General features: G+C 42.0%; 1 pseudogene; it reads left to right on the forward strand.

Moving 5' to 3' along the window:
* The first annotated feature begins 24,265 nt into the window (after positions 1–24,265).
* LOC109682573 (ribosomal protein eL22-like pseudogene) lies at positions 24,266–24,720 on the forward strand (annotated as a pseudogene).
* Positions 24,721–26,438: the final 1,718 nt, after the last annotated feature.

The following is a 26,438-nucleotide window of genomic DNA, read 5'->3' on the forward strand; positions in this document are numbered from 1 at the left end:
TTAGAGGGTGAGCCAAGCAACATGACCCTGAGGAGCCCGGAAAGGTAAAGAACAATCATATGGGTCACTCAGAGATCTGGTGAAAATAGTTCCTGATTCAGTAGGTCTGGAATGGCCCCAGATTCTGCATTTCAACAAACTCTCAAATGACGCAAATACTGCTGGTCCATGGCCCACACTGTGAAAAGCAAGGCAATGAAACCTATATCCTGGTCAGTCACTGGGGGTTGTGAATTTATAGACTCCCCCTTCCCATTCCAGGTATTCACTTCTACAGGATTAAAACCATTTTCTCTGGGCCTGCCTGCCCCATCCCTCTCCCACAGACAAAGAGAAATTAGGAAGTGCCTATGTCCTTAAGTGGAAGCAGGAGGTCATTGGTAGATGGACGTGGGTCACAGGTCATGTGTCTCGAAGCTGATGTACAGGCAGCTCCTGGTCCAGCAATAAGCATTAAAGGAACTCATTCACACAGGATGTGTCCAGCCCAGCTTCTGGAGTACCATGCTCAGTTCTGAAAGGAGCAATGATGAGTCTTGATTTATCTGGAGTGAGAAGACAGGGGGCAGCACCCGATTCTGGGAAGACCCAATGATCAAGATCTGTGACATCAGCCTGGAGAACAGTCTCAGTGTGACTTGATCATCTCCAAGTTTCTGAGGGACTGTCACAGGACAAAGGAACAGACATGATCTGTTATACCCAGGGACTGGGTTAAGACTAACCAATGGTGTGGAACCGCAGCAAGGGAAAAACAAAACAAAAAAAGAAACCTCACAGATTCCCAACGGAGTTGCCAAATAAGGGATGAGCTATATTGAATGGTAGTGAGCAACCTGCAGCCCAGTTGATTCCAGAGCCAACTCAGTTGTGACTCTGTGTAAATAACAAGGTACTGGTCATATTTTACATAATTTGTTTACACCTACTACTTTTTCCTGGTGTACCATGTTCCAAAGAAATCTTCCACCTTGATAGGAGTCAGGGATTGTGCTTGACCTCTGTCACTGTTTTTCTCTGTGGCCTTAGGAATATTTTCTACGCTTTCTGGACTTCAATTCTAACACTGAGCATCACACCCTGCCTCACCCAGTGCCAAATATGATAAGTGGAAATTGATGCAGGGTGAGGACCATCTTAACGTTTAATACATGGTTGATGAATTGACTTGGGTTCCACACAGCGTCTGGGACTGTTGAGCTAAATTGAACTGAAAATTGCATATGGCACAAAGCACAGAATGTTAGTGCTAGATTAAATTTATAAACCATTAGTCCCAGCAGCTTACGCTTCTTTCCCCGTCCTACTTTCATTTTCTTCTGAGGGATGAAGAAAATGACAAAAGTTGTTCTCGCTCTTCATAGAAAACACTGTCTCTGAATCATCTCACCTGTGCTTAAAAGTTCCGACTCCGAGCTGGGAACAATGGCTCACAACTGTAATCCTAGTTACTTGGAAGGTTGAGATCAGGAGGATCACAGTTCAAGGCTAATCTGGGAAAAAAGTTCTGGAGACCTCATCCCTCATCTCAATCAATAAAACGCTGGATGTGGGCTGGAGGCATGGCTCAAGTGGTATATCACCTGCCTGGCACATGTGAAGCTCTGAGTTCAAATTCTAGTACCACCAAAATAAAAAAATGTTGGGTGTGATGGCATGCTGCACAGGAAGTATAAATAGGAGGATCATGGTCCGCCGAGCTGACCCAGGCATAAACACGTGACCCTATCTCAAAAAGTAACTAAAACTGGTTGCCAGTGGCAACCAGTCATTCCAAGCTACACAGGAGGCTGAGATTAGGAGGACAACAGTTCCAGGCCAGCTGGGCAAAAAAAAAAGTTTATAAGACATCATCTCAATAGAAAAAAATCTGGGCTTGGTGGTGCCTACCTGTCATCCCAGCTACAGAGGCAAGCAGGACCACATCTCCAAAATGATCAAAGTAAAAAAGCTGAAAGCATGACTCAAGCAGTAGAATGCCTGTCTCACAAACACAAAACCCTGAGTTCAAACCCCAGTGCCACTAAATAGTAATAATAATAACTAAAACAAAAAGGACTGGGGTGTGACTTAAGAGGTACAGCACCTGCCTACCAAGAAAGACCCTGAGTTCAAGCCCCAGTACCACATACAAAAAAATTCTAAATCTGATTTTGAACCAGACCTAAGCTCCAGGCCTAGTTGACCTCTGCCCACCAATGTGGTACCCCATGTACCACAAAATTATTAAGTTCTATTGTTATGGTTTGATTGTTGTGAAATGTCTGCCATGGCTCATGTTCAATGCTTGGTCCTCAGCTGATGGCACTGTTTTGGGAGGTGGTGGAAGCTCGGGGAAGGGTGGGGGTCACTGGGTGACCCCTTCCTGTCTCTGACTGCTTCCATCAGCAATGAGGTGAAAGACCTCCTCTGCCATACTCTTCTGCTGTTATGATCTTCTGCCCAAGCAAATGGGACCAAACACCAATAGACTGATCCTGCTGAACCATGAGCCAAAATAAATCTCTCCTCCTAAGTCTCTCAGGTATTTTTTTACAGCTACCAGAAAAGTAACTAACACCCACACCCACACACCAAAACCTGCCTTCTGCTGAGTTCCGATATCCGTGACTGGCATCACCATCCTTTCAGTCTCTTAGTCAGAAGTTCTGAAGTCATTCTGAACTGTCTTGATGTCTTATAAACTGTGGCAGACTCTTGAGAGAGGAAAGTAATGAATGACTCCTGAGTTTATTATTTTTACATCAGTAATAAACTCCATTTTTTGTAAGCTTAGAATAATAATTTTTAAAAGACAGAATCAGTCTGAGAGTGCACCTTTCAACAAAGCATACAGGTATTTGCTGAAATAGCCAGATTATAAATTCTGTACTCATCATAGGTTTCCACACACACACACACCCTGAAGCAGCAGCCTCTCCCACCAGCTTGACCTTGCTGGCAGCCAGGCTGGACCACACTTGGCCACCTAGGAGAGGTAGCATCTGCTTGAAGGGCTGCAGAGGTCACAGCATGGACTGGGGATCAGGAAACCTGGTTTTACTTGCCCTGCCTGTGTAATGAGGGCCTCACTGTTCTGAACTGGATTAGAGCATCAGAGTGCAGACCCCCGGGCCTCGTGGATCGAGTGACGAGACCCTGGCAGGCTCCCAAGTCATTCTGATGTGTTTAGTTTGCTGACATCATTTTGAAAATCACCAGACTAGACCATTTCAAGGGATCCTTCTAAGAATGACCCTGATGAAGCTGAGACAGTCAGCCCCTCCTCTCTGGTGCTCAGAATAGGAACCAGATCTTAAGTGTGACTGGAACTGCTGCAAACCAAGGTTGTGTGATGTGTCATCTGAGCCAGGGAGCTTGGAACCAGATTAAGGAATGGACCAGCAGAACAGCTATCTGGGTTGGGGATTTATAAGGGGAACTAAAATATTTGTGGAAATATAACAAAATGTATTCCCCAGCCAGAATGCTCCTCAAGAATAGAATCAAGTCAGGATATAGTGGTTCAGAGCTGTAATCCCAACTACTTGGAAAGCCGAGATCAGTAGGATCTCAGTTGGAAGTCAGTCCTGGCAAAAAGTTCACTAGACCACATCTCAATAAGCTGTGTGTGGTGGCACATGCATGCCTGTCATCCTAGCTACATAAAAGGCCCTAGGTAAGAGGATCTACTTCAGGCCAGCCCTGAGTAAAAATGGTAGAGTTCCTGCCTAGCAACCAAAAGGCCCAGTGTTCAAACTCCAGTGTCATAAAAACATGGTGGCATACACCTGTAACCCCAACTACTCAGGAGGAGGAGGCAGGAGATCATTGTCCCAGGCTGACCTAAGCAAAAGCATGAGACCCTATCTGAAAAAGAAATCACAAGCAGAAGTGACAGAGTGCTTACCTAGCAAACAAGAGGACCTGGGTTCAAACCCCAGTGATGAAAAAAAGGGGGGGGGAGGGGAAGAAAGAATGGTACCGTGCATGGCTACCAAGAATTCTCTGATAACCTGCTTGGTCCAGTAACAAGATGGTGAACTACCTTCCAAATCAGGGCGCCTACTGAAAGCAACAGAAACTGACTCACTCTTGCTGGTAACAGCAGAAAGCACCCTTCATGGAAATATAGTGAGCAAGGAAGAGTTAGGACAAGGCAGGATTAGAAAATAGATACGGTCCAGACCACAGCTAAAAGCCATCATAGACAAGAGGATTGAGGACCCCACTACTAACCCCAAATCCTGCTAGTTGCACCTAGCACTGACATTGGATGCTACCACCTGCCACACTGCCACCACAGTCCTTGGGGGCTAGTGGTGTTGCAGCACTGGAGCAAGTACCTGAGTGCCTGTGCCCTGGTTGCAATGGAGCCCAGGGGTGTCCAGCCTTCTCTGCATCCATGGTAAGAGCCAGACCCCGCCTTCTACCAACACAGGTAGGGTATTCAGGTGTCCACAGGACTCACGTCCACTCCAGGAGGACCCCCTTACCTGTAGAGCTCTGGTTTTACAGAATGGAATAGTCAAGTTTGGGACCAGAAGTAAATGTCTCAGGACAACAGAAAGACAATGTTACCATGAGTTATCCCTCTTTCTTTTGAAGCTGAGTGAAATAACTCGCCTGCCTGGAGGACACCTCCATGGCTCCCCTAGAGCCTGCCCACTCCCTCACCTACTGGGAGGTGAGTCTCCCTGATATCCAAGGGAGTCTAAGCTGACCTGTGCAATGTGTCATGGGGGCCTTTCTGCAATTGCAATCTCGTGGCTGGAGAGTACAGTGACCTGTTTCTGGATCCTCACAATTATGATGGGGTGGTCTGACGAGAAGGAATGCACTGAGACTGAGAACTGACACACTCTTTTTTTTTTTTTTTTTATTCATATGTGCATACAAGGCTTGGTTCATTTCTCCCCCCTGTCCCCACCCCCTCCCTTACCACCCACTCTGCCCCCTCCCTCTCCACCCCTCCACCCCCCACCCCCCACCCCCACCTCAATACCCAGCAGAAACTATTTTGCCCTTATTTCTAATTTTGTTGTAGAGAGAGTATAAGTAACAACAGGAAGGGACAAGGGTTTTTGCTGGTTGAGATAAGGATAGCTATACAGGGCATTGACTCACATTGATTTCCTGTGCGTGGGTGTTACCTTCTAGGTTAATTCTTTTTGATCTAACCTTTTCTCTAGTACCTGGTCCCCTTTTCCTATTGGCCTCAGTTGCTTTTAAGGTATCTGCTTTAGTTTCTCTACGTTAAGGGCAACAAATGCTAGCTAGTTTTTAGGTGTCTTACCTATCCTCACCCCTTCCTTGTGTGCTTTCGCTTTTATCATGTGCTCATAGTCCAATCCCCTTGTTGTGTTTGCCCTTGATCTAATGTCCACATATGAGGGAGAACATATGATTTTTGGTCTTTTGGGCCAGGCTAACCTCACTCAGAATGATGTTCTCCAATTCCATCCATTTACCAGTGAATGATAACATTTCGTTCTTCTTCATGGCTGCATAGAATTCCGTTGTGTATAGATACCACATTTTCTTAATCCATTCGTCAGTGGTGGGGCATCTTGGCTGTTTCCATAACTTGGCTATTGTGAATAGTGCCACAATAAACATGGGTGTGCAGGTGCCTCTGGAGTAACAGTCTTTTGGGTATATCCCCAAGAGTGGTATTGCTGGATCAAATGGTAGATCGATGTCTAGCTTTTTAAGTAGCCTCCAAATTTTTTTCCAGAGTGGTTGTACTAGTCTACATTCCCACCAACAGTGTAAGAGGGTTCCTTTTTCCCCCGCATCCTCGCCAACACCTGTTGTTGGTGGTGTTGCTGATGATGGCTATTCTAACAGGGGTGAGATGGAATCTTAGCGTGGTTTTAATTTGCATTTCCTTCATTGCTAGAGATGGTGAGCATTTTTTCATGTGTTTTCTGGCCATTTGAATTTCTTCTTTTGAAAAAGTTCTGTTTAGTTCATTTGCCCATTTCTTTATTGGTTCATTAGTTTTGGGAGAATTTAGTTTTTTAAGTTCCCTATATATTCTGGTTATCAGTCCTTTGTCTGATGTATAGCTGGCAAATATTTTCTCCCACTCTGTGGGTGGTCTCTTCAGTTTAGAGACCATTTCTTTTGATGAACAGAAGCTTTTTAGCTTTATGAGGTCCCATTTATCTATGCTATCTCTTAGTTGCTGTGCTGCTGGGGTTTCATTGAGAAAGTTCTTACCTATACCTACTAACTCCAGAGTATTTCCTCCTACTCTTTCCTGTATCACCTTAAGAGTTTGGGGTCTGATATTAAGATCCTTGATCCATTTTGAGTTAATCTTGGTATAGGGTGATATACATGGATCTAGTTTCAGTTTTTTGCAGACTGCTAACCAGTTTTCCCAGCATTTTTTGTTGAAGAGGCTGCTATTTCTCCATCGTATATTTTTAGCTCCTTTGTCAAAGATAAGTTGGTTATACTCGTGTGGCTTCATATCTGGGTCCTCTATTCTGTTCCACTGGTCTTCATGTCTGTTTTTGTGCCAGTACCATGCTGTTTTTATTGTTACTGCTTTGTAATAGTTTGAAGTCAGGTATTGTGATACCTCCTGCATTGTTCTTTTGACTGAGTATTGCCTTGGCTATTCGTGGCCTCTTGTGTTTCCATATAAATTTCACAGTAGATTTTTCAATCTCTTTAATGAATGTCATTGGAATTTTGATGGGAATTGCATTAAACATGTAGATTACTTTTGGGAGTATTGACATTTTTACTATGTTGATTATACCAATCCATGAGCATGGGAGATCTCTCCACTTTCTATAGTCTTCCTCAGTCTCTTTCTTCAGAAGTGTATAGTTTTCCTTGTAGAGGTCATTCACATCTTTTGTTAGGTTTACACCTAGGTATTTGATTTTGTTTGAGGCTATTGTAAATGGAATTGTTTTCATACATTCTTTTTCCATTTGCTCGTTGTTAGTGTATAGAAATGCTAATGATTTTTCTATGTTGATTTTATATCCTGCTACCTTGCTGTAGCTATTGATGGTGTCTAGAAGCTTCTGAGTAGAGTTTTTTGGGTCTTTAAGGTATAGGATCATGTCATCTGCAAATAGGGATATTTTGACAGTTTCTTTACCTATTTGTATTCCTTTTATTCCTTCTTCTTGCCTAATTGCTTTGGCTAGGAATTCCAGTACTATGTTGAATAGGAGTGGAGATAGTGGGCATCCTTGTCTGGTTCCTGATTTTAGAGGGAATGGTTTCAGTTTTTCTCCATTAAGTATGATGCTGGCTGTAGGTTTGTCATATATAGCTTTTATAATGTTGAGGAACTTTCCTTCTATTCCTAGTTTTCTTAGAGCTTTTATCATGAAATGATGACACACTCTTTCATTGGTGCCACATACCTAGTTTCCCCGTGAGGGTACTTGAGCACTGGGGTTGACACCTTTGTATGCCCCTCCTCCCTCTTGTTGGTTTTCACTTGTCCACAGCTAATCATTTTGTAGGTAAAATTACCAAGCGCAAGAAAGTCAAGGAGGATGCCCCATCTGCAAGGACCCAGAGGAGCAGGCTTTTCCCCTTTACCATGGTGTCCGTTGGGACCAGCTTGGGTTGAATGGGGCCTATATCAGTCAGCTTTTGCTAATGACCCTAACATGTTGGTGACTCACAGTTAACAGCTATTTCTGGCTCATGGCTACATCTGCCGTGCATCAGTTTTGGCTATGTTTGCGTCGCCTTCATTGCAAGATGTAAATTAGCTAAGAGCACCTTATTTTGGTCCCTGGAGAGAAGGAAGAGCAATACTGGAATATGTGATGACTCTTAAAGCAGCTGCTCAAAACTGGCCATGTCAATTTCCCTCACTTTTCATTAGCCAAAGAGAGTCCCATGACCAAATCTGATGTCAGTAGAGTGGTAGAATTGTAATCCTCTCACAAGAAGGGCAGGAAATCGTGGGAAAATATAATCCAATCCACCATAGAGCCATCCACAGAAAACTGCGACAGAAGCCCCCGTCCAGTAGGCTCTGATCTACTGTCCTCTGTGTTTGCCCCCAGCTGTCCCCATCTGGGAAAGTATTCCTTCTGCACTTTCTCTAAGGTTTGGCTCCACAGTGCTTGTCCCATTTGAGAGATGAAGAGACTGAGGTCCATGGAGGTGACCAAGGTAACCAAACTCAACCCTAATGCCCTTCCCTGGAAAAGTGGCTCCATGCCAACCCTGTCCTCTTTCTTGCCTTCCCTGAGTTCCTCAAAAGAAAGGCTCTCTATGGAGCTATATACCTGCTATTAATCTATGTGCCTGTCAGTTTCCAAGCTGCTCTTGGTTCTGCCCTCACATGAGGAAACTGAGGCTCACAGGGTGAATGACTTGCCCAGGTCACACCCATAGAAGGCAGCAAACCAGACTGGAATCCAGGTTTGCCCAAGTCCAAAGGTGAGGTCTCACCTGCCCCTCATCCTGGCTCAATCCCTTCCTCCCCAGTCACCACCACATCCATGGCCATCCATGGCCTCATCATAGTCAGACTGTCACTGCCATGGGTCTGTTTCCCTCCCGACCAGTTCTAACCTATAATGTGACCCACAAAGCCAGCCAGCCCTTCAGCCGGTTGCCAGTCACAGAAATGAGGATAAATGTGGCTGTCAGTGTCTTTGTGCCTCTTTGTTTTTAATTTACTTAGAGTTGGGCAGCAGAGATGGCAGGAGAAGAAGCAGATGGCTCAGTGTGACAGATGGGATCCTATCTCGTGACACAGGACAAGGTGAGGAGAAAGCACAGGCTCTGTTTGAGACTGTGCTGCAAGAGCTCTGGCCAGGACCTTGATGCATGGCCAGCTTGCCAGCCTCCAGGGCACCAGGCATGACTCTCAGGGCTGGGCCCCACACCTTCTCCTGCCAGAGGGGACACTGAGGCAGGGCAGGGACTAGAACTAAGGTAGCTCCCATTGCACCTCTCCCAGAACTCTGGGAAGGACAGCAGGGAAAGAGGTAGAAAGGACAGGAATCTTACCTTTGGATTTCACGGTACCTCACCCTGGGTAGGTCCTGGAAGGACACGGTACTGTTTAAAGGCACAAAAGGAGAAGGGCCAAAGATGAAAGCCCCTTTTGGCTCCAAGTTCAGATTCAGGCAGGCAAAGGTGGCCCAAGAAGAATTGGAGAGCAGGGGCTGGGCCAGGCTGCAGAGTTCAGCACCATAGTGAGAATTTGGAGTCTCCAAAGCAATCCAGCTGAGAGGGTGAAAGGGGGAAAGAACAGAAGCTAGAGCCTGTGATGGCAAAATGCAAGCTTAGCTGTGTTTGGGGGAAGTCTATTTTTATGACAATAATGAGAAGGACTGAGAGTGGTGGCACATCCATAATCCCAGCATTTAATAGGTGGAGGCAGAAAAAGCAAGAGCTTGCATTTATATCTCATCAGTGGTGGAGAAAGAAACAAGATGAAAAGAAAAGGAATGGAACTAACTCAGAGCCAAAGATAACCATTGGAAAAGTCCTCTGAGAATTTATAGAAATTGTAGGGCCCATTGGTTTTTCCTCAGAACAGGAATGGAGATTTAGTCAATCTAGCTGTTAAAGGCTGCCCTTGGGAGAGTGTGTTACAAAAGCCATTTGGCAGGAGGGGCTTGGGTGTAGCTTAGTGGTAGAGCACTTGTCTAGGCATGAGCAAGACCTAGCACCACAAAAACAAAAAGCAACAACAACAAAACATACAAAATCCATTTGGTAGGAGAGAAGGGAAAGTGGACACGGGGAAGCATGTTTTCCAGGAGCATCACTCAAGAGGAGCAGATGAGGACAAGCAGGTACAGGGCTATAGGACCAGCCCAGGGTCCAAACCCTTCCTGTTCACAACCACATACAATCTGTACCTAACCTTGGAGCATGGGGACTATGACCACTTCCATTTTCCATATGAGAAAAGGGACTAAGAGATAACATGACTTGTCCAAGGCCACCCAGTATGTAAAAGACTCAAACATTCAAAATCAGCTCTGAAAGTCAGCTGTTTCTTCTCCCATGACACCTGGTCCCACTTGGGCATCCTAAGCTGGAAGGGAAGGGAAGGTTTTTGTCCTCGCTGAATGCTTTTCCTCACCTGTCTCCATGGGAGTTACACAGTATACTTGCTGTTTCTCGAGATGGCAGGGCTGGGTTCCGAGAGGTAGAACAGGCACTGTACAACTATAGCAGCAGCTGAGACCTTCAGCCACAGGGCCCCAGAGAAAGGTGCACTGTGCTCCCATTCCTGATGTGCCCAGGCTCCTGGTTACACAGATGGACCCAGGAGGAGGGCCATCCTGCTGGCTGAGAGATGAGGAAGCAGCAGGCAAGCAGGGGTTGGTTCTTGGAGGACTTCTGTACCTACTTACTGAGGACTTAAGACAGGCTTTGCTATCAGACCAGGGGCATCCAGAGATCCCCACCAGACATCCTTCAGATGGGAAATATAAATGCATTCAATAAAAAGCCTTTAAGAGGTGAGGCAGGATGCCAAACACCCAGATGCTAGCAACAGTGGGAGCCACTGCTGCCCCTCGACTAAAAGGGCAAAGGGAAGAAATGGTGTCATATAAGGCTAGTGAAAGCTGAAGCAACAGAGAAGTAGCCACTGGCAAAAAGGACCCAGACCCTGTGAGGGACATAATGCCAAAGCAGAAAGGGAGCAGGGAAGAAATGCCCTGAATTCAACCTCCTTCTGCCCTTTGATCTTCCATGCTGCTTCCCAGAGTGTGAACCTCATCCTATGCCCTGCAGCAAAGGAGCCTAGACAGTCCGATCCACTGGGGTCAGTTCCAGAGGCATAGAGCAGGGCAGGGAAGTCAGAGAAAAGCTGTTGTACAAAATAATAACGGAAAATTTCCCAAATCTAGAGAAAGATATTCCCATACAAATGCAAGAGGCCTCCAGGACACCAAACAGACCAGATCAAAATAGAACTACTCCACGACATATCATCATTAAAACAACAAGTTCAGAAACTAAGGAAAGAATATTGAAGGCTGTAAGAGAGAAAAAACAAGTAACATACAAAGGTAAACCCATCAAAATCACAGCAGACTTCTCAACAGAAACATTAAAAGCAAGAAGAGCGTGGGGTGAGATCTTCCGGGCACTGAATGAAAATAACTTCAACCCCAGGATACTCTACCCAGCAAAGCTATCATTCAAAATAGATGGAGCAATAAAAGTCTTCCACGATAAGCAGAAACTAAAACAATATGTGACCACAAAGCCACCATTACAAAAGATTCTGCAAGGGATCCTGCACACAGAAAGTGACACCCAACTTAACCATGAAAAGGCAGGCAGCACCAAACCACAGGATAAGAAAAAGCAAGACAGTAGAGAGTAACATCAAGTTAGGTACACACAATCAAACCTTAAAAAAACTAAGATAACTAAATGGCAGGAATCACCACATACCTATCAGTACTAACACTTAATGTTAATGGACTTAATTCACCCATCAAAAGACACCGTTTGACAAAATGGATTAAAAAAGAAGATCCAACAATTTGTTGCTTACAGGAGACTCATCTCACCGACAGAAATAAGCATATGCTTAGGATGAAAGGCTGGAAGAAGATTTACCAAGCCAATGGCCCCCGAAAACAAGCAGGAATAGCAATACTTATCTCTGACAAGTAGACTTCAAACCTACATTGATCAAACGAGATAAAGAAGGACATTCCATACTAATAAAAGGGGAAATAGACCAAAAGGAAATAATAATCATCAATCTGTACGCATCCAATGTCAACGGACCCAATTTCATCAAACATACCCTGAAAGACCTAAAAGCATATATAAACGCCAACACAGTGGTTGTGGGAGACTTTAACACTCCATTATCATCAATAGATAGGTCATCCAAACAAAAACTCAATAAAGAAATCCAAGATCTAAAATATGCAATAGATCAAGTGGACCTAGTAGATGTCTACAGAACATTTCATCCAACCTCTACACAATATACATTCTTCTCAGCAGCCCATGGAACCTTCTCCAAAATAGATCATATCCTAGGGCACAAAGCAAGCCTCAGCAAATATAAGAAAATAGAAATAATACCATGCATACTATCTGACCACAATGCAGTAAAAGTAGAACTCAACAACAAAAGTAAAGACAAAAAACATGCAAACAGCTGGAAACTAAATAACTCATTACTTAATGAAGAATGGATCATCGATGCAATAAAAGAGGAAATTAAAAAGTTCCTAGAAGTCAATGAAAATGAAAACACAACCTACCGGAACCTATGGGACACAGCTAAGGCAGTCTTGAGAGGAAAGTTTATAGCCATGAGTGCATATATTAAAAAGATTGAAAGATCCCAAATCAATGACCTAATGATACATCTCAAACTCCTAGAAAAACAAGAACAAGCAAATCCCAAAACAAATAGAAGGAGAGAAATAATAAAAATAAGAGCTGAAATCAACGAAATAGAAACCAAAAAACCATACAAAGAATTAATGAAACAAAAAGTTGGTTCTTTGAAAAAATAAACAAGATCGATAGACCCCTGGCAAACCTGACTAAAATGAGGAGAGAAAAAACCCAAATTAGTAGAATTAGGAATGCAAAAGGGGAGATAACAACAAACACCATGGAAGTCCAGGAAATCATCAGAGACTACTTTGAAACCTATATTCAAATAAATTTGAAAATCTAAAAGAAATGGACAGATTTCTAGATACATATGATCATCCAAAACTGAACCAAGAGGAAATTAATCACCTGAATAGACCTATAACACAAAATGAAATTGAAGCAGCAATCAAGAGTCTCCCCAAAAAGAAAAGTCCAGGACCTGATGGATTCTCTGCTGAATTCTATCAGACCTTTAAAGAAGAACTGATACCAACCCTCCTTAAACTGTTCCATGAAATAGAAAGGGAAGGAAAACTGCCAAACACATTTTATGAAGCCAGTATTACACTTATCCCAAAACCAGGCAAAGACACCTCCAAAAAGGAGAACTATAGGCCAATCTCCTTAATGAACATTGATGCAAAAATCCTCAACAAAATAATGGCAAATCGAATTCAGCAACACATCAAAAAGATTATTCACCACGACCAGGTAGGCTTCATCCCAAGGATGCAGGGGTGGTTCAACATACGAAAATCAATAAACGTAATAAACCACATTAACAGAAGCAAAGACAAAAACCACTTGATCATCTCAATAGATGCAGAAAAAGCCTTTGATAAGATCCAACATCATTTCATGATAAAAGCTCTAAGAAAACTAGGAATAGAAGGAAAGTTCCTCAACATTATAAAAGCTATATATGACAAACCTACAGCCAGCATTATACTTAACGGAGAAAAATTAAAACCATTCCCTCTAAAATCAGGAACCAGACAAGGATGCCCACTATCTCCACTCCTATTCAACATAGTACTGGAATTCCTAGCCAGAGCAATTAGGCAAGAAGAAGGAATAAAAGGAATACAAATAGGTAAAGAAACTGTCAAAATATCCCTATTTGCAGATGACATGATCCTATACCTTAAAGACCCAAAAAACTCTACTCAGAAGCTTCTAGACATCATCAATAGCTATAGCAAGGTAGCAGGATATAAAATCAACATAGAAAAATCATTAGCATTTCTATACACTAACAATGAGCAAACGGAAAAAGAATGTATGAAAACAATTCCATTTACAATAGCCTCAAAAAAAATCAAATACCTAGGTGTAAACCTAACAAAAGATGTGAAAGACCTCTACAAGGAAAACTATACACTTCTGAAGAAAGAGATTGAGGAAGACTATAGAAAGTGGAGAGATCTCCCATGCTCATGGATTGGTAGAATCAACATAGTAAAAATGTCGATACTCCCCAAAGTAATCTACATGTTTAATGCAATTCCCATCAAAATTCCAATGACATTCATTAAAGAGATTGAAAAATCTACTGTGAAATTTATATGGAAACACAAGAGGCCACGAATAGCCAAGGCAATACTCAGTCAAAAGAACAATGCAGGAGGTATCACAATACCTGACTTCAAACTATATTACAAAGCAATAACAATAAAAACAGCATGGTACTGGCACAAAAACAGACATGAAGACCAGTGGAACAGAATAGAGGATCCAGATATGAAGCCACACAACTATGAGCAACTTATCTTTGACAAAGGAGCTAAAAATATACGATGGAGAAATAGCAGCCTCTTCAACAAAAACTGCTGGGAAAACTGGTTAGCAGTCTGCAAAAAACTGAAACTAGATCCATGTACATCACCCTATACCAAGATTAACTCAAAATGGATCAAGGATCTTAATATCAGACCCCAAACTCTTAAGTTGATACAAGAAAGAGTAGGAAATACTCTGGAGTTAGTAGGTATAGGTAAGAACTTTCTCAATGAAACCCCAGCAGCACAGCAACTAAGAGATAGCATAGATAAATGGGACCTCATAAAACTAAAAAGCTTCTGTTCATCAAAAGAAATGGTCTCTAAACTGAAGAGAACACCCACAGAGTGGGAGAAAATATTTGCCAATTATACATCAGACAAAGGACTGATAACCAGAATGTACAGGGAACTTAAAAAACTAAATTCTCCCAAAACTAATGAACCAATAAAGAAATGGGCACGTGAACTAAACAGAACTTTCTCAAAAGAAGAAATTCAAATGGCCAGAAAACACATGAAAAAATGCTCACCATCTCTAGCAATAAAGGAAATGCAAATTAAAACCACACTAAGATTCCACCTCACCCCTGTTAGAATAGCCATCATCAGCAACACCACCAACAACAGGTGTTGGCGAGGATGCGAGGAAAAAGGAACCCTCTTACACTGTTGGTGGGAATGTAGACTAGTACAACCACTCTGGAAAAAAATTTGGAGGCTACTTAAAAAGCTGGACATCGATCTACCATTTGATCCAGCAATACCACTCTTGGGGATATACCCAAAAGACTGTTACTCCAGAGGCACCTGCACATCCATGTTTATTGCGGCACTATTCACAATAGCCAAGTTATGGAAACAGCCAAGATGCCCCACCACTGACGAATGGATTAAGAAAATGTGGTATCTATACACAATGGAATTTTATGCAGCCATGAAGAAGAATGAAATGTTATCATTCGCTGGTAAATGGATGGAATTGGAGAACATCATTCTGAGTGAGGTTAGCCTGGCCCAAAAGACCAAAAATTGTATGTTCTCCCTCATATGCGGACATTAGATCAAGGGCAAACACAACAAGGGGATTGGACTAGGAGCACATGATAAAAGCGAAAGCACACAAGGGAGGGGTGAGGATAGGTAAGACACCTAAAAAACTAGCTAGCATTTGTTGCCCTTAATGCAGAGAAACTAAAGCAGATACCTTAAAGCAACTGAGGCCAATAGGAAAAGGGGACCAGGAACTAGAGAAAAGGTTAGATCAAAAAGAATTAACCTAGAAGGTAACACCCACACACAGGAAATCAATGTGAGTCAATGCCCTGTATAGCTATCCTTATCTCAACCAGCAAAACCCCTTGTTCCTTCCTATTATTGCTTATACTCTCTCTACAACAAAATTAGAGTTAAGGGCAAAATAGTTTCTGCTGGGTATTGAGGGGGGGAGCGGGAGGGGGTGGAGTGGGTGGTAAGGGAGGGGGTGGGGGCAGGGGGGAGAAATGAACCAAGCCTTGTATGCACATATGAATAATAAAAGAAAAATAAAAAAAAAAAAAAAAAAAGAAAAGCTGTTGTAGATGGAAAAGAACCAGCCAACCCTGCAATGTGACTATAGGAGTTTTCCAAAGAACTCCTCTGATTAAGGCTGGATAGATCCTGTGTTATTTTGAGGTGACAGTTTGGAAATGATCACTCTGTAGTTAGGGACAGGCTGACCTTCACTGCTTCTGCCCTTTAATGAGATCTCTGCCTTTCTCATTGACCCAGAGCGTCTTAGAGCCACTTGTCTCAGACCACAGACAGAAGGACAGCAGAGCAGGCTAGAGAGGATTCATGCTCTTACCTCTTCCAGCACTGGGAGAGCCACTGGGGAGGGACAATACCAGAATTTGACCTGACACTAAACCCTCCCTTTCACACTATGACATGAAGCATTCGTGGAGGACTCAAAACTCTCATAAAACCTAATCAATATAAACAGCCACCTTCATGGATTGTTGCTATACACTGAAAATCACACAAGTCTCCACTGAAACACAGATCTTTTCCCTCCCCTCTGAGTTTTTCTCCTCTCCCCTTAGTCCTGCCCCAATCTGAAACTAACCACTAGAACTCAAAATCATTCTTGGAGAGAAAAACTAATTTGAAACCTCAAAGTCACTGGCAGAGGCACAGATGGTCCTCTAAGCGATCCTTCCCTTGACAGTGAGAGAAGGGGGTTGGGTGTGAGGGAAAGCTCCGACTGACAAGAGGATGTGGCAGAGACTCAATGGACTTCAATAGATTAGCAAACCCACATGGTTAGCATCAGCCAGAGCCCAGCTGTCCTTAGCCAGGGTCCCTAAACCCAGAGTTACTACAGTTTTGATGTCCCTGTTTTTTGAATCAGTAATTCAAGATTTACTTGCCCTCCTCCAAACCTCCATATTCTCCACATTCTTCAAGGCCTATCTCAAGAGGCATTGTCATCATTCATTCATTTATTCAACAAATATTTTTGAAACCTGCTTTAGGACAAATGCTTAAGATGCAACAGTAATCAAGACAGGCTTAAACCTGGCTCTCAGGGGTTTCCTTCATCACGCTGCTTCTCCCATGTTGATTTCTTAAACATCCTTCTCCAATGACCCTCTTGCACTTGACCTTCAACCATCTTCACATCGGTCTGTGTCTAATCCTTCCCACCAGAATACAGCTCCCAAAAGATTGAGACTGCTCCTCTAAATGGACCAGCACAGTGCCAAACACGCATCAGATCGGAATCCAGCAACGATCCTTCAAATAAATGAGGCCAATCCATCGCTTAACCTCAGCATCGTCTTCTGCATAATGGGAAACATCTCAGGGTTTTCTGAGTTGATGGATATGAATGCACTTTACAGTTTATAAGCCTCTAAGCCCCAGAAGGGAATAAGATTTTATTCACCACTAGGACCGCAAGGCAGTTAACCAGAAGGGAGAACCCTCCAGATCAGGGGTACCAGAGTGAATCTCACTAGTACCTGAGAGACAAAGCAACTGCTTAAGGCGCCCCCCACCCCAAACCCCTCCCTCCTTCTAAGAGGCAGGCCAATTTCCATTGGCTCATTTGTAATCATTACAGTTGTTCTCTGCATTTTTCTACTCTTTGCTCATGGAAGATGCCCCTAATCAGAGGAAGGGGCAAAGTCAAAGCAGCTAGAGATCTCCTTTTGTCTGCAAACCCCATCCAGTCCTACCTGCCTTGAAGCTGGAGGCAGGGTTGTCAGGAATGGGGTGCCTGTGCCATCTGCCCTTAGTGTCCAGCAGCTTATGACTTCTAACTTTTTCCTGGGCTGACCTGTGACGGAGGAGTTGGGGAGGTGATACCATTATTGGAGGGAACCCCTAGACCTTTTCATTAAGTGAATGCATTCCATCCATAGTTCATCCTCACCCAGGCAGGTTTTCTCACTCTTTTGACAAGAAAACAGACAGGTGGGGCCGTTTTGATTCAGGCTGCCTGGTTTCTTCCCCAGGGAAGCTGCTTCCTCTGGCTTGCATGATAATTGAATTTCACGGATGGAATCTTCCACATACTTCTCAATTAGGGATGTGTACAGGCAGCGAGATTTTTCAGGTGTTGATCTATGATTGTCACTCTCATTTTACCTTTAAATTAATCTCCTTAATTTCTGCCAGCTCTAAATCTGGCTTTGCTAAATAGCATTATTCTGACTTAAATGGTCTAATCTGTTGGTCGTAAACTGGGTACAGCTGAAAATCGTGTACGCAGGAGCCATCCCCATTAATCACAGCTGACAAGAAGTCAGAAATCAAGAAGCAAAAATGTCTCTGAAGGCAAAGAGGGGAGAGTCGGAAAAACAGGCAACCAGGTGTGATGGTGGAGCTAGAGGGGTAGGGACTCATCCCAGTGATGGCCAGATGGCCCTGGGTGAGTCCCTGCCTTCTGTGAGATTCAGTTTCTACCTCTGCTTTAAAAAAGAAGATGAGGGAGGAGGCAGGAAGGAAAGGAGGAAGGGAGGGGGGAAGAGAGGCAACAGAGTAGGGATCAGGTGATCAGAGTCCTCAGAGATCACATTCTCTGAGTCTGTATGTGACCTTTCAGAAAAATGCAACTGATGTGATACCTTGGTGTTGAGATCCACAGCTGCTACTGAACCTAAAGAACACCAAAAGAAGGCTAGTGGAGTGGCTGTCTAGCAAGCGTGAACTCCCTGAGTTCAAGTCCCAGTACCTCAAAAAAAAAAAAAAAAAAAAAGAATCCACAATCCCAACCACTCCACCACGCATTTTCCAAAACAAGGAAAGCAAGAGGTTTGGATAGGAAAGGAACATGAATCAGTGGCACAGCAAGACTCTGTACTCTTCAAGTTCCATCCATCTGAGCAGCCCAAGGAGGGGACCGAGTATGATGAAAACACGTAGGCTTGCTGCCTGGGCTCCCAGCATGAGGACAAGAAGTGCTGGTTCAGTTCTTTTGTCAAGCCACAGATCCAGTCACAACCCAAGTCCAGCTGGATAGAGGTGTGTGTGGTTTCTTTGGTTTTTCCCATTTTCTTTTAAAACCTGTTTATTGAAGAGCTGATTTTTATTGAGATTAAGGCTAGCTGTGGTGGTATATGCCTCTAATACCAGTCTTTGGGACGCTGGTCTAGACTACATAGTGAGACCCTGTCTCAAATATCAAAGCAAACAACAAAAAAGAATATAAAGTTTACACAGAAGCTGTGCGGCAATGGCAATTTTAGTTCTTGCAATCTCTGGAAACGTGTTTATCTAGTTAGTGCTAGCCGTTGTTCAGGCACCAGGGAGGCAGGTCAGGGACAGTGCCAGGTCCTTAACTTCCCTCAGCCCCCTGTCCTATTTCTGGAGTGCCCAGGCCACCTTTGCACCCCTGTATCCACTCCTGGCCTGGGGCCAGTGCTTGCCACAGGGAGCAGCACCCACAGACCCCCTGGATTCCAGTGTTTGCATCACTATTGGTCGGGTCTCCAACCCTCCCCATTTCTCTGGCTTGAGGGGATCCTGAAACTCAGGACTTTCAGTTGTGAAGAAAACAAGCTGGCGACCCTATGGCCAACTAGCCTGCTCCAGAATGGCACTGCTTCCACCTTCATCACTCTCCCCCCAGCGGCTGCTACTGCAGGTGAAGCAACCCCCAGCCCATCTCTTGCCCTGTCCTCCAAAATGGGGCCCTTTCAGATCTGGTCTTTGCCTAGCACTGTCTGTCACAGGTTTTTCTAACCCTCACACCACTGCCCTCAAGTGCTATTTCACACTCCCCGCAGCCCCACTCCATAAACCACCTTCCCTTCCTCCCTCCCAGATCCATTTGCTCTTCTAAGAGCATACAGGACAGCAGCTGAGCTGGAGCTCCCTCTCCTTCTGCTGTCTGTGTCTCACCTCCCACTGTATCTAGACGCACGCACCCCCCACCACCACCACCTCTCCACACTCACTGTCCTCTTGGCTCTCCCATATCTACAGTCACTTAATGACATACTCATGCCTGGAACCCTTGTATGCCCTCCTCCTCCAGCTCACTCCTTCCTCCATTCCTGCACTTTGGCTTCCACCTCCTCTAACACTGCTGTCTCCATCTCTCCAATGTCCTGCTAATTGCCAAATCCACTAGATACTCACTGTCCTTTGTTCTAAGTGTTTTACAGACATTAACTATCTGAGAAAGACTATGTGCAGTTAACATAAAATAAAATGATACAGCAACCTAGTAAGATATGTAATATTTACCTCCATTTCACAGCTGGGGAAACTGAAGTACAGAGAGGTTAAATGCCTTACCCAAGGTTTCACAGCCACTGGTAAAGATGGCTCAGAAGTCTGTGCACCTCTAAGTCCCTTCCAGGACTTCTCTGTCAACTTTGCCTATGATTCCAGTCCCTTCCTTCTAATCTTTGTGTCCCTAGGACCTGGGATAGGGTCTGACACCTATTGCCAATTGAGACATACTCCTGACCTCAGGGAAGTCACAGTCTAGAGGAGGAAACAGACAAGTGACCAAGCAATGGATGTTATGAGGAACCTGTTCAGAGGACTGTGGGGGCTCAAGGAGGAGAAGATGACAATTGTGATAAAAATAAATATCAGTTATGAGCCAAAATATATATATATATTCTTTCCAATAATAATAATAGCATATCAGTGACATCCATTTGACAGCAGCTACCATTGGTTGAATTCTATTATGTCCCAAGAACTACACTAAATAGTTTATGTTATTGAGTCTTCAAAGTAATCTTGTAAGGTAGATATTCTTTTTAAGCTTATTTTATAGATGAGAAAACCAAAGCTTAGAGAGGTCCTCAGGGGAAGGTGAGCATAAATGGAGTCTCAAAACAGAGCAGGGTTCTGGAAGGCTTCCCAGAGGATGCCCTGCACAAGCAGGGTTTTGAAGCCCAGATAGGAACCATCAGCACAGGGGATTTCAAGGAGAGGGACTCAGAGGCAAAAGAGCTGGAGCCACCAGGGAAGCTCAGTCACCTGGAACAGCCAGAGGTCAGAGGCCAAAGAAGAGTCAGAGAGGTGAGGAACAGGGAGCCTCACAGGTTTCCTGGGCAGTGGCTGTCAAATTGTGGTGTCCAGATTGCAAAAACCCAATCCTGGGTTTCTTCCCAGAGACCCCAAATCAGTAGATGGAAGATAAAGTTCAGAATTATTTTGGGGGGGGTCACATATGCCTTATTAAGATTCAGATATACTTAAACAGCTTTGTGAAATATAACGGACCAACAATGAACTGTACATATTTATGGTCTACTCTTTGACAAGGTTTGACATAGGTGTATACCCGAGAAACCACTACCACCATCAACACAGCACAGCCATCATCCTCAGAGGTGTCCTTCCTGTGTGAACCCTTTGACATTGTTCTAAAGCTGAGTGCTGAGATCAGATCTTATACCCAAATTCCCTGTTTCACTTTCTGTAACCCTGGTCTTGCACACAGAACTGTGTCTTCTTTCATTACCATGAGTTTGGTGCTCAGCAACGTGACCTCAGGGGAGCCACCCCCTTTAGACTGTCCTTTGTGTGATATGTCAGGAGCTGCACGGGGGCAAACTAATTAGTGACAAGAACAGCCCAAGGAAATCATGATCTTTGTTTTTGAGGTTTGCAGAACTAAAAAAATATCTGTACTAGGCAATTCCGATCAGATGCACATTAGCCACAAACCTCCACCTGTGAGAAGTTACCTGGGAGTGTGCAATCGCCCTCTCCTATAAAAACGCCTCCTAAATCAGCTTCCTGGCAAGGAAGCACTGCTGTCATCATAATGAGGTTCTTTCTCCACCACTGCCTTGCCTCTTGACTAGCCAGTTTCTGTCATGCAGTGAACAGACATGGTAGCAATTCTTTTTCAGAATTCTTTTGGCTGTTCTGAAACCTGACCATTTTAGTATAATTCCTAAAAGAAAAAAAAAATCCTATTAATTCCTAAAAGAAAAAAAAAAAAAAAAAAGCCTGCCTCTGGAAGTGTTATTGGGTTTGTGTGGCATCCATGGGTGAATTTGAAGAGAACTGACATCTAAATAGTATTGATTCTTCTTTTTTAAAACAAACAAACAAAACAAAACCTTTTTATTTCTCTTAGAATATTTTGTTTGGGAGTATAGGTCTTTTCAATTTTTCTTAGATTTCTTCTGGTTTTTTTTTTAGCTTATTTTTTGATGCTACTATAAGTGGTATTTTTTCTTTATTATTTCCTGTCTTCAGCTTATTTGGGGTTCATTGGCTTTCCTATTTCTAGTTTCTTAAGGTGAGATCTGAGGCTATTGGTTTGAGACTTTTTTTTTTCTTAAATAGTTATTTAGCATCACACATTTCCTCATAATTACTGCCTTGGTGGCATAATACAAATTTCAACATTGTATTTTCATTTCCTTGTGTTCAAAACATATTCTACGCTCCTTTTCATTTTCACTTTGATCATTGGACTGCTTAGTAGCATGTTACTTAGTTCCCAATATAAGATTTTGCAGAGATACTTCTACTGATTTATAATTTGATTCCGTCATGATTTAAGAAGGTACTTTGTAGGATGTGGATTGGGTTTAAATGTATGAGACTTCTTTTATGACCCATGTATTAGTCAGACTTCTCATCAATCTGAACAAAATACCTGAGAGATCAGTCTAAAAGGAGGAAGGATTTATTTTGGATCACAGTTTCAGAGACTTCAGTTCATAGTCCTTGGCTGCATTGACTCTAGGTCCATGATAATATGGCAGAAGGAAGAGGTGGAGGAGGGGCTGCTCATCTCATGGTGGACAGGAAACAGAGAGGAAGGGACTGGGGACCGGGAGATTCTTCAAAACACATCCCCAGTGACCTACTTCTTCTAGGTAGGTCCCACCTCCCAAAGTTTTCACAAACTCCCAAAGTAGCACCACCAGCTGGGGACCAAGCATTCAACACAAGAACCTATGGTGGACATTTCACATTCAAACCATAACAGCCTAGAATGATGATCTATCTCAGTAAATGTGTCATGTGCACTTGAAGAGAACCTACATCTTGCTGTTGTTGGAAGAAGTGGTCTATAAATGTTAGTTGGGTCAAGTTGCTTGTTAATGCTACTTAAGCCTACTATATTCTTATTTATTTTTTCTGTCTACTCATGTATTGATTGAGAGAGGGTATTGAAATCTTCAATGGTAATTGTCAAGTCTTCTGCTTTAGTTCTGTCAGCTTTTGCATCTTGTATTTTTAAGCTTTATTTATTGATTTTTATTCATATGTGCGTACAAGGCTTGGGTCATTTCTCCCCCCTGCCCCCACCCCCTCCCTTACCACCCACTCTGCCCCCTCCCTCTCCCCTCCCCGCCCCCTCAATACCCAGCAGAAACTATTTTGCCCTTATTTCTAATTTTGTTGTAGAGAGAGTATAAGCAATAATAGGAAGGAACAAGGGTTTTTGCTGGTTGAGATAAGGATAGCTATACAGGGCATTGACTCACATTGATTTCCTGTGCGTGGGTGTCACCTTCTAGGTTAATTCTTTTTGATCTCACCTTTTCTCTAGTTCCTGGTCCCCTTCTCCTATTGGCCTCAGTTGCTTTTAAGGTATCTGCTTTAGTTTCTCTGAGTTGAGGGCAACAAATGCTAGCTAATTTTTTAGGTGTCTTACCTATCCTCATATGTCCCTTGTGTGCACTCTCTTTTAATTTTTAAGCTTTATTAGGTACAAAACCATTTAGGATTGTGTTATCTTGATTGGCCCGCTTTATCATTAACAAGTAAACTTCTATTCTTTGTTTCAAAATATGCTTTATTTGATTCTAATATACCCACTCCTGTTTTCATTAGTATATTTTTTCTATCCATTCTTGTTCACCTTATTTGTATCTTTATATTTAAAGTATTTTTTATTTAGCAATTACTTGGCGCTTTCTTTTTAATGCAATCTAAAGGTCTAAAAGTCTCTGCTTTTTAATTAGGGCATTAAGGTCCTTTACATTTAATGTGCTTATTGATATTGTGAGGCTTAAATCTATCACCTAGCTATTTGTTTCCTATTTCATTCAGCTATTCTTTGTTTCCTTTATCTTTCTTCTTCTTTTTTCTTTTCTTGGCAGTACTGGGGATTGAACTCAGGGCCTTGCACTTGGTAGGCAGGCACTCTATCATTGAGCCACTCCACCAGTCTTATTTCTTTTATCTTTTCCTTACTTTGATGAACTAAATATTTTATGATTCCATTTATCATATTTGTTGACTTATTAGTTATAATTCTTTGTTTTATAAGTTTAGTAGTTGCTTGGGGACTTATAAAATATATCTTTTATTTTGCTTTGGTTTGTTTTGGTTTGGTTTTTGAGGCAAGGTCTCACTATGTAGCCTAAGCTGGCCTCAAACTCATGTTCCTCCTGCCTTAACCTCTCTACTCCTTGGATTACAGGTATGTACCACCCTGCCTGGCTTAAAATACAAATTTAGTTGAATGTGGTCTATGATATTATACCACTTTACTCCTTAATGTACAGGATAAGAATCTTATATTAGTATATTTTATCATGCCCAACATTTGTACTATTATTGTATAAATAAAATATATTTATTTTATACTGTAATTATTTTTATGTTAATAGTAAATGATCTTTAAAATAATTTTAACTCTTGGATCCCATGGCTGACTATTAAGATGGCGCCGCAGAAAGACAAGAAGCCTAAGAGGTCAACTTGGAAGTTTAATTTGGACCTTACTCATCCAGTAGAAGATGGAATTTTTGATTCTGGAAATTTTGAACAATTTCTTCGGGAGAAGGTTAAAGTCAATGGAAAAACCGGTAATCTTGGAAATGTTGTTCACATTGAATGCTTCAAAAATAAAATCACAGTTGTTTCTGAAAAACAGTTCTCTAAAAGGTATTTGAAATACCTTACCAAGAAGTACCTTAAGAAGAATAATCTTCGTGATTGGCTTCGTGTGGTTGCATCTGACAAGGAGACTTACGAACTTCGTTATTTCCAGATTAGTCAAGATGAAGATGGATCTGAATCTGAGGACTAGTTTGGTCCCTTCTTCAGGGAGACAAATAGGCTTATTTTTATCAGTGAATAAAAACAGTGTACTCTTAAACTTATTCTTTTATTTAAGAGATAGTATTTGATTTTGATTTTCGTTTGATGAGTTCTGTAGCAATATTTTAGAAGTTTATAACTAGTAGAATTTGCCAGGATTTCTGATTTTTATTTATACACGTTTCAATATAATGTATAGGAAATTGAAGCACATTTCATATATAGCCTTACATTTTGGGATTTACAAAAACCAACAGTCTCGTTTTTGTACAGTTGTAAGTGTCCTGGTTGCCTAGAACAATTATTGCACATAGGTGTTTAGTTACTGACTTATTTCCTGCCTTCATAGGATGATAATTAGCATAAAGGCTGAGTGAGTTCTAAGCTGATATTTAATTGTCTATTAAAAATATTCTGGGCCTGGTGCCACCATAAACTTTAAAAAAAAAAATAATAATTTTAAGTAATATGAAAAAATCTTACATATTTACCAAGTTACTATTTCTAGTATTTTCCATTACTTTCTGTGGAACCATAATTCTATCTGGTATCTTTTTCTTCTGTCTGCTCAACTTCCTTTAGCGTTTCTTTTAGAGTAGGTGTGTTAATTTTGCATTCTCTCAGTTTTTATATGTCTGAAAAGTTTTTATTTTTGTCCTTGTTTTTGAAATATGTATAATATAAATGTATATGCATATATCATTGCTGCAGCTCATTGAGCATCTTAAATCTGTAGCTTTACATTCTTCATTATTTGCAGGCAGAGGAAATACTCTGTAGGATGTCTGTCTTTTAAAACTTTTTGATACTTTTTTATAGGCCAGCATATCACCTATACCAGTGAACATTAATGGGCACTTGAGAAAAGTCAGTATTCTACAGTTGTTGGTATCAAAGGGCTTGAAAATGTTGTTCAGGTTTTTAATATCCTATTTTTGTTCTAATCATTCTATCAATTACTGATAGTATAAAAGCTATAGATCTGGCTCTTTTTCTACGTGGATTTGTCAGTGTTTGCTTCATGCATCTTGAAAGCTATCTTATTACACATGTTCACATTTATCATTGTTTTGTACTTGTGATGAATTAGGCCTACTTTTCATTATGAAGGATTGCTTCTTTATCCTGATAACACCTCTTATCTTGAAGTCTAAATAATGATATTAATATAGCCATGCCAACTCCTGTGATTAGTGCTTTTGCATAATATATCTCTATCCTTTTACTTTCAACCTATCTGTATCTTTGTATTTAAAGTATTCCTTATAGACAATGGGCAATCAGCCCTTATTCTTTTAACCAATCTGAAAATTTTTGTCCTTTCATTGAAATGTTTAGTTCATTTACATTTAATACTATTTTCATATGATTTCCTTCAGGATGGCCATTTTTAAAATTTTCTTTCTGTTTGTTTAGTTTTCTTTTCTCTGTTCCTCTTTTGTCTGCTTTGAAGTTGAGGGCTTTTTAAAAAATTATTTTTATTTACATTATTTTATTCATTTTTCCTCTTTCCAACATTTTATTATGAAAATGTTCAAATATACCAAAAAATTGGAAAAGTTTTGCAAGGAGTACCCATGTAGCCACCATAAATATTTTATATACCTGAGAAAAGAAGAGGGAAAACCTCAACTGGTCAACCCACTTTCCTTATTGGGTTCCTTATCTGTTCTTTTAAAAAGGGTAGAGGTAAATGCATTTAAAGTATTGCATTAATAGAAATGTTATTCCCAGAACATGGGAAGTAAGTTCCATCTTTACACACTTAGGAGACCT

This window comes from Castor canadensis, chromosome 13, assembly GCF_047511655.1.
Source record: "Castor canadensis chromosome 13, mCasCan1.hap1v2, whole genome shotgun sequence".
Lineage (NCBI taxonomy): Eukaryota > Metazoa > Chordata > Mammalia > Rodentia > Castoridae > Castor > Castor canadensis.